The sequence below is a fragment of the Acomys russatus genome, chromosome 2, assembly GCF_903995435.1.
Source record: "Acomys russatus chromosome 2, mAcoRus1.1, whole genome shotgun sequence".
In the NCBI taxonomy this organism is placed as follows: Eukaryota; Metazoa; Chordata; class Mammalia; order Rodentia; family Muridae; genus Acomys; species Acomys russatus.
Genome location: NC_067138.1, coordinates 39,568,574 through 39,584,399, shown reverse-complemented (window position 1 = coordinate 39,584,399; position 15,826 = coordinate 39,568,574). Strand labels below are relative to the sequence as shown.

General features: G+C 38.5%; 1 pseudogene; it reads right to left on the bottom strand.

Annotated features, from left to right (window-relative positions):
• Positions 1-7,437: 7,437 nt before the first annotated feature.
• On the bottom strand, positions 7,438-8,065 carry LOC127201845 (high mobility group protein B1-like; annotated as a pseudogene).
• Between the last annotated feature and the right edge of the window lie 7,761 nt (positions 8,066-15,826).

Sequence of the window (15,826 nt, the reverse complement as noted above, 5' to 3'; positions counted from 1 at the left end):
CCAGAAGATGCTCCAGCACACAACAAGAAAATTTGCTCAACCATGTTCATAGCAGCCTTATTCATAATAGCCAGAACATGGAAACAGCCTAAGTGTCCCTCAGTAGAAGAGTGGATAAAGAAACTGTGGTACATATACACTATGGAATACTACTCAGCTATTAAAAACAAGGAATTCCCGAAATTTGTGGATAAATGGATTGAGCTAGAAATGATCATAATGAGTGAGTTAACCCAGAAGCAGAAAGAATCAAATGGTATATACTCACTTATATCTGCATACTAGCCCAAGGGGCATGTCCCACAAAAGCCTTCACTTACCAGGAAACTGGGACAGAGGGGAAGGCATCCTATTGGGACTCTAAATGAGAGACGCATGGGAGAACAGCAAAATAAAAGGATCCAGAGGGTCCTAGAAATCTACAAGTAGAACAATATGATAGGCAGATTTGGGCCCAGGGATCCCGCTCAAACTAAGGCACCAGCCAAGGACAATACAGGAGGTAAACTTTAAACCCCTTCCCAGATCTAGCCAATGGTCAGAATATTCTCCACAGTTGAGTGGAGAGTGTGATACGACTTTCTCACGTACTCTGGTGCCTCACATTTGACCATGTCCCCTGGAGGGGGAGACCTGGTGGCACTCAGAGGAAGGACAGCAAGTAGCCAAGAAGAGACTTGATACCCTATGAGAATATATAGGGGGACGTAATCCCCCTCAGGAACAGTCATAGGGGAGGGGAATAATGGGAAAATGGGGGGGGGGGAGGAATAGGAGGATACAAGGGATGGGATAAACATTGAGATGTAACAAGAATAAATTAATAAAAAAAAATTAGAAATAAAGTAAAAATTAAAAAAAAAAAAAAACAAAAAGAACCTTAACATCAGTTTGTGAAGAGTAATGTATAGACTTGGCAAAACCCTAGGTTTCTAGGGGATTACCATGAAACCCCTTTGGCCAATAAATCAATTAGATGTAACTTAATCTTGGTATTGGCAGCTTAATTTAGTGACAAGAAATGGTAAGTTTGGGCTCTATCTTCACCATTATTTTGCAATTTCATTTGGATCACTATCATATATTTATATATTTTAGGAAGCTTCAACTGTATTAGATTTCCATACTAACAGCCAAATGGTATTTAATTTTAGCTAGCTATCCCTATATTTCCTCATTTGTCTCATTATCCTCTCCACCTTTACATGATACTCCCATTCTACTCCATGCCATCCATTCATAACTATTTATTTAATTTATTTTTCCTAGGGAGATCTATCTTTCCCCTACTCTGTACCTACCCTCTAGTTCTATGGACTGTAGCTTGAAAAATCATATAAAATGGTTAATATCCACATATTAGAGAATACACACCATATTTGTTTTTCTGGGTCTGGGTTACCTCACTCAGGATTATTTTTTCTAGTTCCATGCATTTACCTGTGAATTTCATAATTTTATTTTTTAAGAACTGAGTAATACTCTAGTGTGAAAATGTACTACATTTTCTTTATTCATTCTTCTGTTGAGTGATATCTAAGTTGTTTCCAATTATGACTATTATGAATAGAATAGCAACAGACATGGTTGAGCAATTGTCTCTGTAGTGGAAAGAAGCATCCTTTGGATACATGCCCTAAAGTGGTATAGCTGGATCTTGAAGTATATCAATTTTCATCTTCTTGAGGAAATGCCATACTGATTTCCATAATGGCTATACGAATTTGCAATCCCACCAGCAATGTATGCATGTTCCTCTCACTCTGCATCCTTGTTGGCATGAGCTATCATTTGTTTTGTTGAACTTAGTCATTCTGACTGATGTAAGATGAAATATCAGAATTCTGATTTGCATTTTCTTGATGGCTAAGGATATTGAACATTTCTTTAAGTGTTTCTCAGCCATTTTGGTTTCCTCCTTTGATAGTTCTCTGTTTATATCTGAACCCCATTTTTAATAGGGTTATTTCTTTTCTTTTCTTTTTTTTTTTTTTTTTTTTTGAGAGGTATAGGTAAAATTTATTACTGACACACCAGAAGTCCCAATTGTTGATGTGTCAGGGTCCCTAAGCACTCGGGAGGCAAAGGACCCCGAGTAGCTGTTACAGGCTAGTTTTAAAGGCAAAAATCACAAAGCAGGTGGGGTTGCTTATCACTGGAATCCATATGGATATTAGGACACCTGGCCTGGGGGAACTTCTTGTGAGGACATTTGATATCTGTAAATTTGTATGTAGCTATTCTGGGAATTAGGGTGGAACTCTTGAGGTTAGCAGTTCCAAGAACTGGGAGAAGCCTCTGGGGTCAGAAGTTTAGGTTTTACAGTTTCTTATTCCCTCCTCTTGTTGTAAAGAGTCTCAATCTTGAGACTCCTGGGTTTTAAGGGCTTGGGTCAGGATTAAGGCCTGAGTGACATTAAATTAATCTCTGAAAAAGGCCATTAGGCGGTTTAAGAGGCAAGGGCCGAAGGTCAGTATGAGCATGAGTAGGGTTAAGAATCCAATGATAGACGATAGTAGGGTGGAAAACCAGGGGGACTGACTGTACCATTTACTGAACCATCTCTGGTGGGCCTCCCGTTCTCATTGTCTCCTGTCAGGCGCTCTCGGAGCTTGGTCATGGAATCTCTAATTACCCCAGAATGATCTGCGTAAAAACACTGTTCTTTTAAAGCTGTGCATAAACCTCCTTCTTTGAGAAACGCCAATTCTAGCCCTCTATTTTGCAGGACTACCTCAGACAGTGACGTGAGGGACTCTTAACTTAGTGATGGAGTGCTCTATGGTGCGGAGGTCCTATTTATTTTCTTGATATCTAGTTTCTTAAGTTCTTTATAGATTTTGTATATTGGTCTCTATCAGATATTTAGTTCGTAAAAATGTTTCTCCATTCTGTAGGCTTCAACTTTGTGCTAATGACAGTGTCCTTTGCTGTGCAGAATTATTTTTAGTTTCATGGGGTCACCTTTACTAATTGTTGATCTTAGTGCCTGCGTTAATAGTGTTCTGTTCAGCAAGTACTTACCTGTGCCAATGAGTTCAAAGCTATTATTCTTTTAGCTTCTATCAGATTCAGTGTATCTAGCTTTATGTTGTCTTTTATCCATTTGGAATTAAAGTTTGCTCAAAGTAATAAGTATGGATCTGTTTCCATTCTTCTACATTGCTGCTGTTAAGTTGACAAGCACCATTTGTAGAAGATGCTGTCTTTTTCAGTGTATAAGTTTGGCCTTTTTATATGTAAAACCAGGTGTCCATAGGGTATGGATATATATCTAGGTCTTCAGTATAATTCCACTGGTCAACATGGTTGTTGTTGTGTCGATACCATGCTGTTTTCATTACCTTATCTCTGTAGTACAAACTGACCTCAGAGTTGATGTTTCTGCCAGCAGTTCTGAATTGATTTAGCTATCTTAGGTTCTTTTGTGTTTTAATATGAAGTTGAAAATTGTCCACTCAAGATCTGCGAAGAATTGTGTTGGAATTTTGATGGGGATTGCATTCAACCTGTAGATTGCTTTTGGTAGGATGAACCTATTTATTATGTTATTTCTACTGATCCATGAGCATGGGAGATCTTTCCTTTTTATGTTATACTTTCCCATTTCTATCTACAATGTCTTAAAGTTTTTTATGACACAAGTTTTTTATTTGCTAGGTTAGGGTTACTTCAAGAATATTTTCTTTTATTTGAGGTTATCATGGAACTATTATTTCTCTGGTTTCTTTCTCAGTGGGTTTGTCACTTGTATACAGGAAAGCTGAATTTTGTGAGTTAATTTTTTGTCCAGCTTCTTTGTTGAAAGTATTTATTGGCTGTGAGAGTTTCCTGGCAGAAATTTTAGGCTCACTTATGTATACTATCATATCACCCAAAAATAAAGAGTCTTTGACTTATTCTCTTTTAATTTGTTTTCCTTGATCTCTTTAGGTTGTCTTATTGGTCTAGCTAAGACTTCAAGTACTGTATTGAATAGGTATGGAGTGGAAACCACCTTATCTTTCTCCTGATTTTCATGCCATTGCTTTGGGTTTCTCTCCACTTAAGTTGATGTTAGCTATGGTCTTGGTGTAAATTGAATTTATTATGTTTATGACTGTCTCTTACATTCCTAATCTCTCCACAACTTTTATCAGAAAGGTGTCAAAGGTGTATTCTTTATTTTATGAGGTCTTTTTGTCTTTTAGTTTGTTTATATGATGAGCTATATTTATTGATATACCAAGACATATGTTTTTCCCATCCATGCATTTCAGAAATAAATGCTACTTGATCATGATGGATGTTCTTGTTGATGTGTTCTTGGATTAGATTTGCAAGTATTTTATTGTGCATGTTTGCATCTAGGTTCATAGGGAAAATGGTCTTTGTAGAGTCTTTATGCAGCTTGAAAATAAGGGTAACTGTGTGGTAAAACAAATCAGGCAATGATCTTTCTGTTTCTATTCTGTGGATAATTTGAGGAGTATTGCGTGAACTCTTCTTTGAAAGTCTGATTGGATTCTGACCTAAAACCATGCTAAGAACTTCCTTTTTAGAACTGGTTTTGTTGTGTCTCATAGGTTTAAGCATGTTGTGTATTCATTTTCATTAAGTTCTATATAGTCTTCAATTTTGTTGTTAATTGTGGCCTTAACCCATTTTTTTCCCTTAAGTTGTGAAGTGTTCAGTTTGCATGCTTTCCACTGTTTCTATTATTGTTGATACTCAGCTATAAAACCATGGTGGTCAGATGGGATGCAGGGTGTATTTTCAGTTTTCTGGTATCTGTTGAGACTTGGTTTGTGTCCGAGTATGTAGTCAGTTTTGGAGAACATTCCATGAAGTGCTGAGAAGAAGGTATATTCTTTTGTGTTTGGTGAAATGTTTTGAAAATATTTGTTAGCTTTATTTGATTTATAGCATTCATTAGGTGTAGTATTTCTGTTTAGTTTGTGTCTTGATGATGCGATTGTTGGTGAGAGTAGGATATTGATGTCTCCCTACGTGATGTGAGAGTCAATATATGATTTAAGCTTTAGCAGTCTTTTATTATGAACTTAGATGTCCTTGTGGTTGGTACATAGGTATTAAGAATTTCAGCCAGGTATAGCGGCACATGCCTTTAATTCCAGCACTCAGGAGGCAGAGTCAGGCAGATCTCTGATTTTGAGACCAGCCTGGTCTATAAAGTGAGTCTAGGACTACCAAGGTTATAAAGAGAAACTCTGTCTCAAAAAACAAAAACAAAACAACCCAAAAACACAACAACAACAACAAAGAATTTCAATATCCTCTTGGATTTTTCCTTTGATGAGTATGTAATGTTCTTCCCTAGTTAGTTTCTAGATACTTGTGGTTGAAATGTGTTTGTCAGTTGTTATAATGAATACTGTAGCTTGCTTCTTAGGTCCATTTGCTTGAAATATCCTTTTCTATCCTTTTACCCTGAGGTAATGTTTATTCCTGATATTAACATGTGTTTCGTGGAATCAGGAGAAGGGAGGATCTTGTCTCCCCATCCAAACTCTTAATCTGTTTCTTTTTATTGGAAATTGAGAAGATTGGTGTTGAGAAATATCAATGAACAGTGTTTGTTGATTCTCATTATTTTGCTGTTGTGGTGTGTGTGTGTGTGTGTGTGTGTGTGTGTGTGTGTGTGTGTGTGTGTGTGTTTTCTGTCTTTGGATTAGCGTGTATGGCATTATTTAATCTTCATGTTTTCTTGGGTGTGGTTAATCTCTTTAGGTTGAAGTTATTTCACAGTGCTGGACTTTTAGATAGATAATGCTTAAATTTAGTTTTTTTTTTTTTTTTTTTTTTATCATGGAATGTCTTAATTTCCCATCTATTGTGTTTGAATTTTTTTCTGGGAACAGCAGTCTGGGCTGGATTTAGTTTAGGCCCTTCTGGCTTTCAAAGTCTCCACTGAGAGTCCGGTGTTATTTAAATAGTCTGCCTTTATCTGTTACTTGGTCTTTCCGCCCCTCCTCCCCCACCCCGAAAGCTTTTCTTGTTCTGTATATTTAGTGTTTTGATTATTATGTGGTAAGAGTATTTTCTTTTCTGAAACATTCTATTTGGGAGTTTGTAGAGCTCTTGTATCCTGATAAGCATCTTCTTCTTTAGGTTAGGGAGTTTTTATTTGATTATTTTGTTGAAAATATTTTCTTTGCCTTTGACCAGGATTTCTTCTTTTTTCTCTGTACTTTTTATAGTGTACCAGATTTCCTGGATGCTTTATGACAGGATATTTTTTATTTTATTTTTTTTTAACAATAAATAATTTAATAATATACAAATATAAATTGTATCAAGTTCACCTAAAATGGATTACTCTCTTTTATGAAATATTCCCTTAATTTTTTTTATTCTTTGACATTTTTAACAGTTATGCCAAAACAAGTTTCAATATAAACTGGATGAAATTTTCATGCAATTAAAATTAATATAATCCAGACTAAAATGATTTTGTTACCTTAATGTTTTAAAAGTTAACTGAAAATATAATTATATATTCTACTGAAATTATAACGTTTCCACATTTTAAATATTCTCTAAAAGTCCTAAATATTTCTTTTCCAGATCCAGTTTTTTTGTTGTTGTTTTGTTTTGTTTTTTGTTTTTCTTTTGTTTTTTTATTAATTTATTCTTGTTACATCTCAATGTTTATCCCATCCTTGAATCCTCTCATTCTTCCCTCCCTCCCATTTTCTCACCATTCCCCTCCCCTATGACTGTTCCTGAGGGGGATTACCTCCCCCTGTATATGCTCATAGGGTATCAAGTCTCTTCTTGGTAACCTGCTGTCCTTCCTCTGAGTACCACCAGGTCCCCCCCCCCCCGTCCAGGGGACATGGTCAAATGTGAGGCACCAGAGTACATGAGAAAGTCATATCCCACTCTCCACTTAACTGTGGAGAATGTTCTGACCATTGGCTAGATCTGGGTAGGGGTTTAAAGTTTACCTCCTGTATTGTCCTTGGCTGGTGCCTTAGTTTGAGCAGGACCCCTGGGTCCAAATCTGCCTATCATAATGTTCTACTTGTAGGTTTCTAGGACCCTCTGGATCCTTCTACTTTGCTATTCTCCCATGGTTCTCTCATTTAGAGTCCCAATAGGATGTCCTCCCCTCTGTCCCAGTTTCCTGGTAAGTGAAGGCTTTCGTGGGACATGCCCCTTGGGCTAGTATGCAGATATAAGTGAGTATATACCATTTGATTCTTTCTGCTTCTGGGTTAACTCACTCATTATGATCATTTCTAGCTCAATCCATTTATCCACAAATTTCAGGAATTCCTTGTTTTTAATAGCTGAGTAGTATTCCATAGTGTATATGTACCACAGTTTCTTTATCCTTACATTTCAATTCTTCTCTTTAAAAGGAATGAGTAGTATATGGAGAGTGAGGATTAAATGCTTTAGAGTCAAGAGGAAAACTGTGCTAGAAACAACTTACTCATTATCTTCCTCATCATCTCCCTCTTCCTACTCTTCTTCCTCATCATCTTTATCCTCTTCCTCATCTTCTTCTTCCTTCATATTCTTGCTCTTTTCAGCCTTGACCACTGCCTTTTTTTTTCTGCATTGGGCTTTCCTTTAGCTCTGAAACAGCAGTGTCCTTTTCATACTTCTCCTTCAGCGTGGCAGCCTTCTTCTCATTGTGCTGCTTGCCATCTGCATCAGTGTTGTTCCACCTCTCTTCTAGCTTCTTTGCAACCTCACTGATGGATAAGCCAGGATGTCCTCCTTTGATTTTTGGGCAGTACTTAGAACAGAACAAGAAGAAGGCTAAAAGGGAACTCTTGAGTGCATTGAGGTCCTTGAACTTCTTTTTGGTCTCCCCTTTGAGGAGGGGATATAAGTTTTCATTTGTCTTTCATAATGAGGCTTGTCAGCCTTTACCGTGACTTCAAATTTCCCTTTTCTTTAGCAGACATAGCCTGTACCCTTCTGATCACTTCTTGGAGAATGCTGAGAAGTTGACAGAAGCATCTGGGTACCTCTTCTCTTACACTTCTCCGGGCAGGTTTTCACAAAGAATGCATTTGCCTTTCAGCTTCTTAGGATCTCCTTTGCCCATGTTTAGCTGATTTTTGTCCATGAGGCACAGAGTTGCTCAGTGCCAGTCTGGCTTGTGCTTGGCCCAGAGCTGTCTCTATGGAGCTCAATGTACCACAATGACTATGAGAGTGGGAGCCAGATGCAGCCTCCTCACTCTCTCCTCTCTGTAACATTCCTCTCCAGTTTGGGTTTTCTTATACAGTCTTTTTCCACTTTTAGGTAAGAACTGTTTTATTCATTTTCCCCCACTATTTGTTTGGGCTTTAGTACATTTCCTTAAGGGATGTATTAATTTCCTCTTTAAGTACCTCTATCATCTTCATAAATGCTATTTTAAGGTCTTTTATTGTGCTTCAGATATGTTGCAATACTCACTGACTGAAGTGGCAGCTTTGCTGGGCTCTAGTGGAGACATTTTCTTGCTTTCCTTTATGTCTTGTGTTGTTATGCCAGAATCTAGGCATCTGGATTTGGGAAGGTTGTAATTCTAGGTGCTCATATCTTGCCTATTTGTTGGGTATGTGTTTTGTGTTCCTTGGTTTCTGCTGTCTTTTCTGTTTCTTCATAGACATCATTGCTGTGTGCTGCCTGGTAGAAAAATTATCTGCGAGTCTGATTGGTGTGGCCTCTGGGGTTTCTAGGTATTGGGAGCTAACATTTAGGAAGAGGATGGGCTAGAAGGGAGGGCTGAGGGAGCTATAGGGGGAAGAATGCCTGGTGTTCCACCAGGAATATGCTAAGTCTCCTGTGAACTGGGGCAGGATGAGAAGAGTCCATATTAGGTATTCTGCTACACAGCTGGCATGAGACTAAACTAGGGAACTGGACTTGGGGGAATGGAGGGAGCTGTGAAGAGCCACAGCTAGCCTTCCTGCTTTGCTGGCCTTAGTGGCCTGTGGGTCCCCAGGGAATGCTTTTTAGAGTCAGTGGCTGGAGTAAGCAATGAGGTGGGGAAAGGAAGATCTGAGTGTTCTATGGGGGAGAAGTAGAACACAGCAGGTGTCCTGTTACAGAGCTGGGAATAAGGCTGGGGGATTGGAGGTAGAGGGAAGGAAGAGGTGAGGGAAGGAAGAGGTGAGGTGAAGAACTGCAGTTAGCTAACCGGTTTCCCTTGCAACCTTTTATCTTTTAATGAATTCCTGATATAATTTTTGTGAATGTTAAAATTTGAGAAGTACTTCCTTAGACATGATAAGAGAAAAATGGATGTTTTTGACATCTATGTCAGTAACTGGAGACAGCAATGCAATTTTAGTTATAGCAGACTACGTCATTTTTCTCTAATCTTTGTGATGAGGAGTGATGTGTATGTCTCTTCAGGATTCTGAAATTTAGCTTTACAAGTTGCTAAGACAAGCTATTGTGTTTTCATTTTAAAGGGCTTATTTTGTTCTAATGGCACTTTACACCACTTAAAATTTCAATCCATTCAGAAATCCATGCCCTCTCTCATTCATATGCACTTTTCACATTTGGAGAGGTCTTGACTTTCGAAGTGCATTGCTTTATATGAGTTTCTTTGAATATCACTTGCTTTTCTTCTCTTGTCCCTTCTGTTCATTATATTAAAGAAAACACATTTTGCTGCTAAAAAACCTCCCCTCTCATCAAAATTAGCAAAGACACGGGGCTTACTGGTTTGTGGTTTTTTCCCTTTATTTCCTCCTCTGGTTTCTCCTTATTTTTCTTCAAAAGAAGTTTATTCAAAGAGTTTTTCTGGCATATTCTTAAAAAAGAAAAACTGAAAATCACAGTGTCAGAGTGTTACAAAAATAGCATGTGTTTTCAGTGAACAGGAGCTGTTGATGTTCTGTGGGATCTTTGTTTTCTCGGTTCTCACAAGTTCAGTGTTTCATTTACTCATTCTTTATCTTTCTAACACTCACTTTGGTTTCTTTGCGCATATGCCATACCAAGTCTTACCAATATACATTATGGAAACTGATTAGTAGCCAATTTGTAGCTGAAGAACCATCTCGTCCACTTACAGAAGAATTTACATTTCTTTTTTTTTTTTTTTTTTGTCTCTCTCAAACTCACTTGCATATATTCTTCACCAATCTCCTTCAAATTCATAGCCTCTTAAAAAACTGATTGCTTTTAAAAGCAAGGAATTCCAGAAATTTGTGGACAAATGGATTGAACTAGAAATGATCATAATGAGTGAGTTAACCTAGAAGCAGAAAGAGTCAAATGGTATATACTCATTTCTATCTGGGCACTAGCCCAAGGGCCATGTCCCATGAAAGTCTTCACTTACCAGGAAAGTGGGTCAGAGGGGAGGATATCCTATCGGGACTCTAGATGAGAGAAGCATGGGAGAATGGGGAAATAGAAGGATGCAGAGGGTCCTAGAAACCTACAAGAAGAACATTATGATGTGTGGATCTGGGCCCAGGGGTCCTGCTCAAACTATGGCAGCAGCCAAGGACAATATGTGCAGTAAACTTCAAATTCCTACCAAGATCTAGCCAATGGACAGGACATTCTCCACAGTTGAGTAGAGAGTGGGGACTGACTTTCACACAAACTCTGGTGCCCCATATTTGACCACATCCCCTGGATGGGGAGGCCTGGTGGCACTCAGAGGAAGGATAGCAGGCTACCAAGAAGAGACTTGATACCCTATGAGCATATACAGGGGGAGGATATCCCCCTCAGTCATAGTCATAGGGGAGAGGAGTAAGGGGAAAATGAGAAGGAGGGAGGAATGGGATACAAGGGATGGGATAACAATGAATAAATTAATAAAATATATTTAATTGTAAACAAAAACCTGATTGCTATCGTATGCATGTGTGTCTGTATATACAAACATATTTCTAACTATAACCTGTTCAGTCCATATAATGTCACCTGAATAATACTGTCAGGCTGACTGTTTGGCCCTGGGAAAACAACATTTGCACTCCTGTTTGGATATGATCCCCTCTCCTGCTACAAGCTTTCCTCACTTGCCTATAGTTCTTTGTGTGGGACTGATCCCTTGTGGACTTTTCTTCCATCTACTTTTGAATGTCCATTGATGTAATCCTTGTTCAACTCATGTTTGGGAAGCATGTTTGTAAGACTTTGTAGGTATAGATTCTGATATTACTAGGAGACACATTCTCACAGCAACTTCTTTGCTTCCTTGGCTTTTACAATCATTTTGTCCCTCTTCCACAATGTATCCTGAGCCTTACTTGGGTGCTGAAGTGGTTTTAGATGTATTTACTTGGACGAGGCTCCACAACTTTACGTTTTGATTGATATGTAGTTTTCTGGAGTACTCCCTGTTGAGGAGAAGTTTTCGTGATGGCGGTGATAACTACACTTTTCTGTAGATATAAAGACAAATGTTTGTGTGATGTTATTAGGGATTGTGTTGGTTTAGTAAATTAGTGGTTGTAGGGTCTCCTCCAGTATCCATAACTTCACTAGTGTTGAGTGGTCAGCTAGGTTTCCAGTATTTGTTAAGTGGGTCTTAGGTCAATTAGAGAGCTGTTGGATGCTGCTAGGGTATTTGTGCCACTATTGCACCTATAGGCTTATTATTATTTCATGCTGGGCAATGTTATGGGTCATAGTCATTGTGGCTGGGGAGGACTGTTGGTTGCCTTCCTCCTTTGGAAGCTTGCACATAGCATTTTGGCATGAAAGCTAGTCCTCAGTGACAAAGCATTCAGGCCAGTTCCAGTTCAGAGGGCTTCAGGTTCTGTTCCTGAAGTGCATGATGTCTTCAGTAATAGGAACTTGTCTTCCAACTTTAGAGGGCAACCAAAGACAACAACAGTCTGTATGTGTTGGGAGTCTCATGGACAGTTCTGGCCAACAACACAGAAGTGGCTTCTCATGTCTGCTGTAGGGCTTCTTGGCTTTTAGAGGGAGCATCATAAGCCCTGATTCAACAAGTTTATTAAAATTGCATACTTTTAGTTTTAGGCTCATATATATCCTCTCAGAATCTGTACTAGGTTGTTTATCAGCTGGCAAAGACCACACCATCGCAAGAGGTGGTTCCTCTTCTAGTGGATAAACATCACCTGTTCTCTCACAAGTCTGTTTCCAGCAGACAAAGATTACAAACCCTCACATATGTACATAATTCTGTATACACACACATATATAAATATGTATATATACATATATACACAGAACTATGCTTTTTCTTGGGTAAATAGCTAATAGTATTATTCCTTTTGGCTTTTGAATATATCTTTGTTGTTATTTTCCCATCTCGCTCCTTCTGTATTTACCTCCCTCCCCCTCCCTAAAGATGCCCACTTTTTTTCCCACTTCTCCTTTCAGATCACTTCCGTTCTCACCATTCCCCTTTACCCTCTGCAAGCTTCTGTATTTACCTACATCCCTTTCCCTAAGGAGTCTGCCTTTTCTCACTTTCCCTATCAGATGACTTGTCTCTTGCTAGCCTCCTCTACTGTTAACTCACCTTCTTTTGTATTTAACTCCCTTCTCCCAGCAGAACGCTTCCTTCCATTTTTCTTTTTCAGATTCCTTATTTGCTGCACTTCTACTTTACCTTCCTCCCATCTTCTTACAGAGGGATTTTGAATACTGAGATGAACAAGGTGTACCCTCCACAAATGGAAGTGTTAACATACCAAAATAGTATACCCTATCATTTTTTCAAGTTTTCTCTTATAAATATCCTTGAATTTGCTTTGATTCTGATAAACTGCTGTGTAGTGAAAATACAAGGGGAGCCTGTGAATCTTCAATAGTTTGTTTTGCTACATCCACATAATTCTATTTTTTCCATCTCTCCTCTACCATGTCGACTGTATAGTACAATTTCTGTTCCATAATTAGTTAAGAGATCACTGAGAACATCATCTTGCTCCTCCTCCTGCTGCAACTGAATACTTCTAGATAATTTATACATTTCTGAAACCTAGAAATTATGATGGAGAAACTGACAGACTCTAACTGACTCTGCACTGCAGGGTGTCGATGGAGAAAAAAAAATAGATATTACACAGGGTGCTCTAGCTTTGCGAAGCATTCCCCCCAGAAAGGACGATAATTAATAGCCTGTTCACAAAGAGCAGAAATCACTGCAATCACCGCGGCCTTCTCAGGAACCCACAGTGTGCTTATCTGTAGGGCCCTTGGACACAAATGGATCTGAAAGAGCATTATGAGGTCTATCTTTTGAAGAGGATGACTTCTACTTCAAGTCCCCAGAGCCTGAGTCTTAGTTTGTTGTGTAGATAGATGTGGAGTGCCTTCTTTCAGACTCCACAATTAAAAGTTTCAGACTGTCTCAGGGGCACGAGTATGTTGGAGGGGCCTAGGTTTTATGCTGCTAACTGAGAGAAACGGAGAAGGTCTGAAATATCACTTACTTTTATACATTAGTGATGAAATATACCGAAGTATGACATTACTTCTTTAATTTGTAACAGATAATCACAAAAACGTCTTGATGGCTGACAGATGTAACACTAAATGGCTCCGTGGGTACAGTGATAGACTGGTTTAGATTTATCTTTCTGCCCTCTGTTTATTGTGGTTGGCAATAGGGGGGTGTTGCTCTGAAGTTAGAGTAATGGCAGAAAGGACTAAAGAGCCAGATAAGTCACAAGTGGAAACAAATGAAAATCTCTGAATCATATTCATCTGGGAAAAATATTAAGTATTGTTACAATGCAAAGAGAAAATCCTCCAGCATTTCTTTTCTGTAGAGTTCATTAAACATATTAAAATAGTGTAGGGAATAAAAATATGAGATAAAGCTACAGAAATACTTATGAGTGACATCTTGGCCTGTCGAAGCCTGTTGTACAGCTCATGTTTCACATATTCAATAGCTGACAGGCCACATTCTTAGATGAAGATGTGTATTTCCTGTGTCGTCACAAAATCTCAATACTTGGCTGCATTGCTACTATTGTGGTATGAATGCTAAGCACACCCCCCCTACACACACACACACACACACACACACACACACACACACACACACACACATTCATGTTTTGAATATTTGCTTCAGAGCTGCTAGCACTAATTTAGCAGAGTCTTAAACCTTTGGATTTGGGTCCGGGCTAATGGAAATAGGTCCCTACAGGCTGGTCTGTGGGAGCAGGGGATGTTATACCTGGCAACTCCTGGTTGATCCCCAATTCCTGGTCTGCCATGATGGGAGCTTCCCCTGCTACACTTACTTATGGGCCTGAGCTGTTTACTTTTTCTTGCTCCCCAGCTGATGAGCTGAATTCATTAATTAGCATACACTTCTCCTCTCCTAACTCATTTCTCTCAGGTATTATGGTCACTGTATCACAGAGGTGTAATCCTTTGTGATTACCATTTTTAGAGAAGGAAATTTAGACATAAAGAAATTAAACATCTAGATCAGCAGTTCTTAGCCTGTGAGTTGTGACCCCTTTGGGGCCTAGTGACCCTTTCGCAGGGATCACATATTAAATACCTTGTAGTTACATTATAATTTTTAACTAGCAAGATTACAGTTATGAGATACCAACAAAAATAATTTTATGGTTGGTGGTCACCACAACATGAAAAACTGTATTAAAGGGTTACAGCATTAAGAAGGCTGAGAAACATTGAGCTAGATTATGACCACACATTAAGACAAAGTCTAATGGCAAAGACTATTATCCATTTTCCCTAGTGTTCTCGTCTTGGGACATGCCTGACATATGTGTCTTAGTAAGCCTTCAATTTTGAAGTGTTTCCTGTCATCCATTAGTATACATTGAATAACAGACATTTACTAAGAATCATTAAAATAAATGTGTATGCTTTAAAAACTTGATTGCAAACAGAGATAAGAAATAAATGAGTGGTGCAGATTTGATACAAATTTAAAGACACCTGTTAAATATTTGATAAGTATGGGGATATATCTTATAGTACAATAAACTAGCATATATATGTATATATATTATGTGTGTGAAATATATATACTCTTCACTACCAGCATATACATTTATATATATACATGGAAAAATGAGGTGAGATTATATGTGAAAATGTAGATGAGCCTTGGCTCAATAGCTGTAATATCTAGCTACTAGGGTAAGCTAAATCGTAGTAGTTCTCCATATACCTGTGTCCTTATTCCAAAGCTAATGAACAAATTACCTTAGTGTAGACTTGCAATTATGATTAATATTGAGGGTCTAGAGATGGAAAAACTACTCTAGGTTACCTATATGGAGCCTAAATATCAAATGAGTATTTATGTGCAAGAAAAGAGGGAGGAGAGATATTGGGGGAGGTTGGTGGGACGGGCTAAATAGAAAATGAAGATTTATTATCACTGACTTCAAAGATAGATGAAAGCACTGCTGTACAAAGGATGACAAGCCAGGAATGGAGGGACCAGAGTCTTTGGCTTGTATTAGATTTCTAACCTTCAGCGTATTAAGTTCAGACTGTTTAAGGTATTACATGTAGTGGTACCCTACACAGCAACAGACACAGCCTGCTCATATGTAGTCAGTAGGTTATACAACTCACAAAGATATGAAGGGTCCACTCCCAAAGCTGTCCTGAAGGCCAGGCTAAACAGCTAAGAAAACTAAAGTTCAAAAGAACTGAGTGACCCACTCAAGAGTTCATCGAGTATGTCTCAGACCTCAAATCCCAGCCTAGCCTGTGCCCTCTATACTAAACTGCCTTAAACAGTCTGAACTTAATAAGCTGAAGGTTAGAAGTCTAATGCAAGTCAAAGACTCTGGTCCCTCCATTCCTGGCTTGTCATCCTTTGTACAGCAGTGCTTTCATCTATCTTTGAATTCAGTGATAA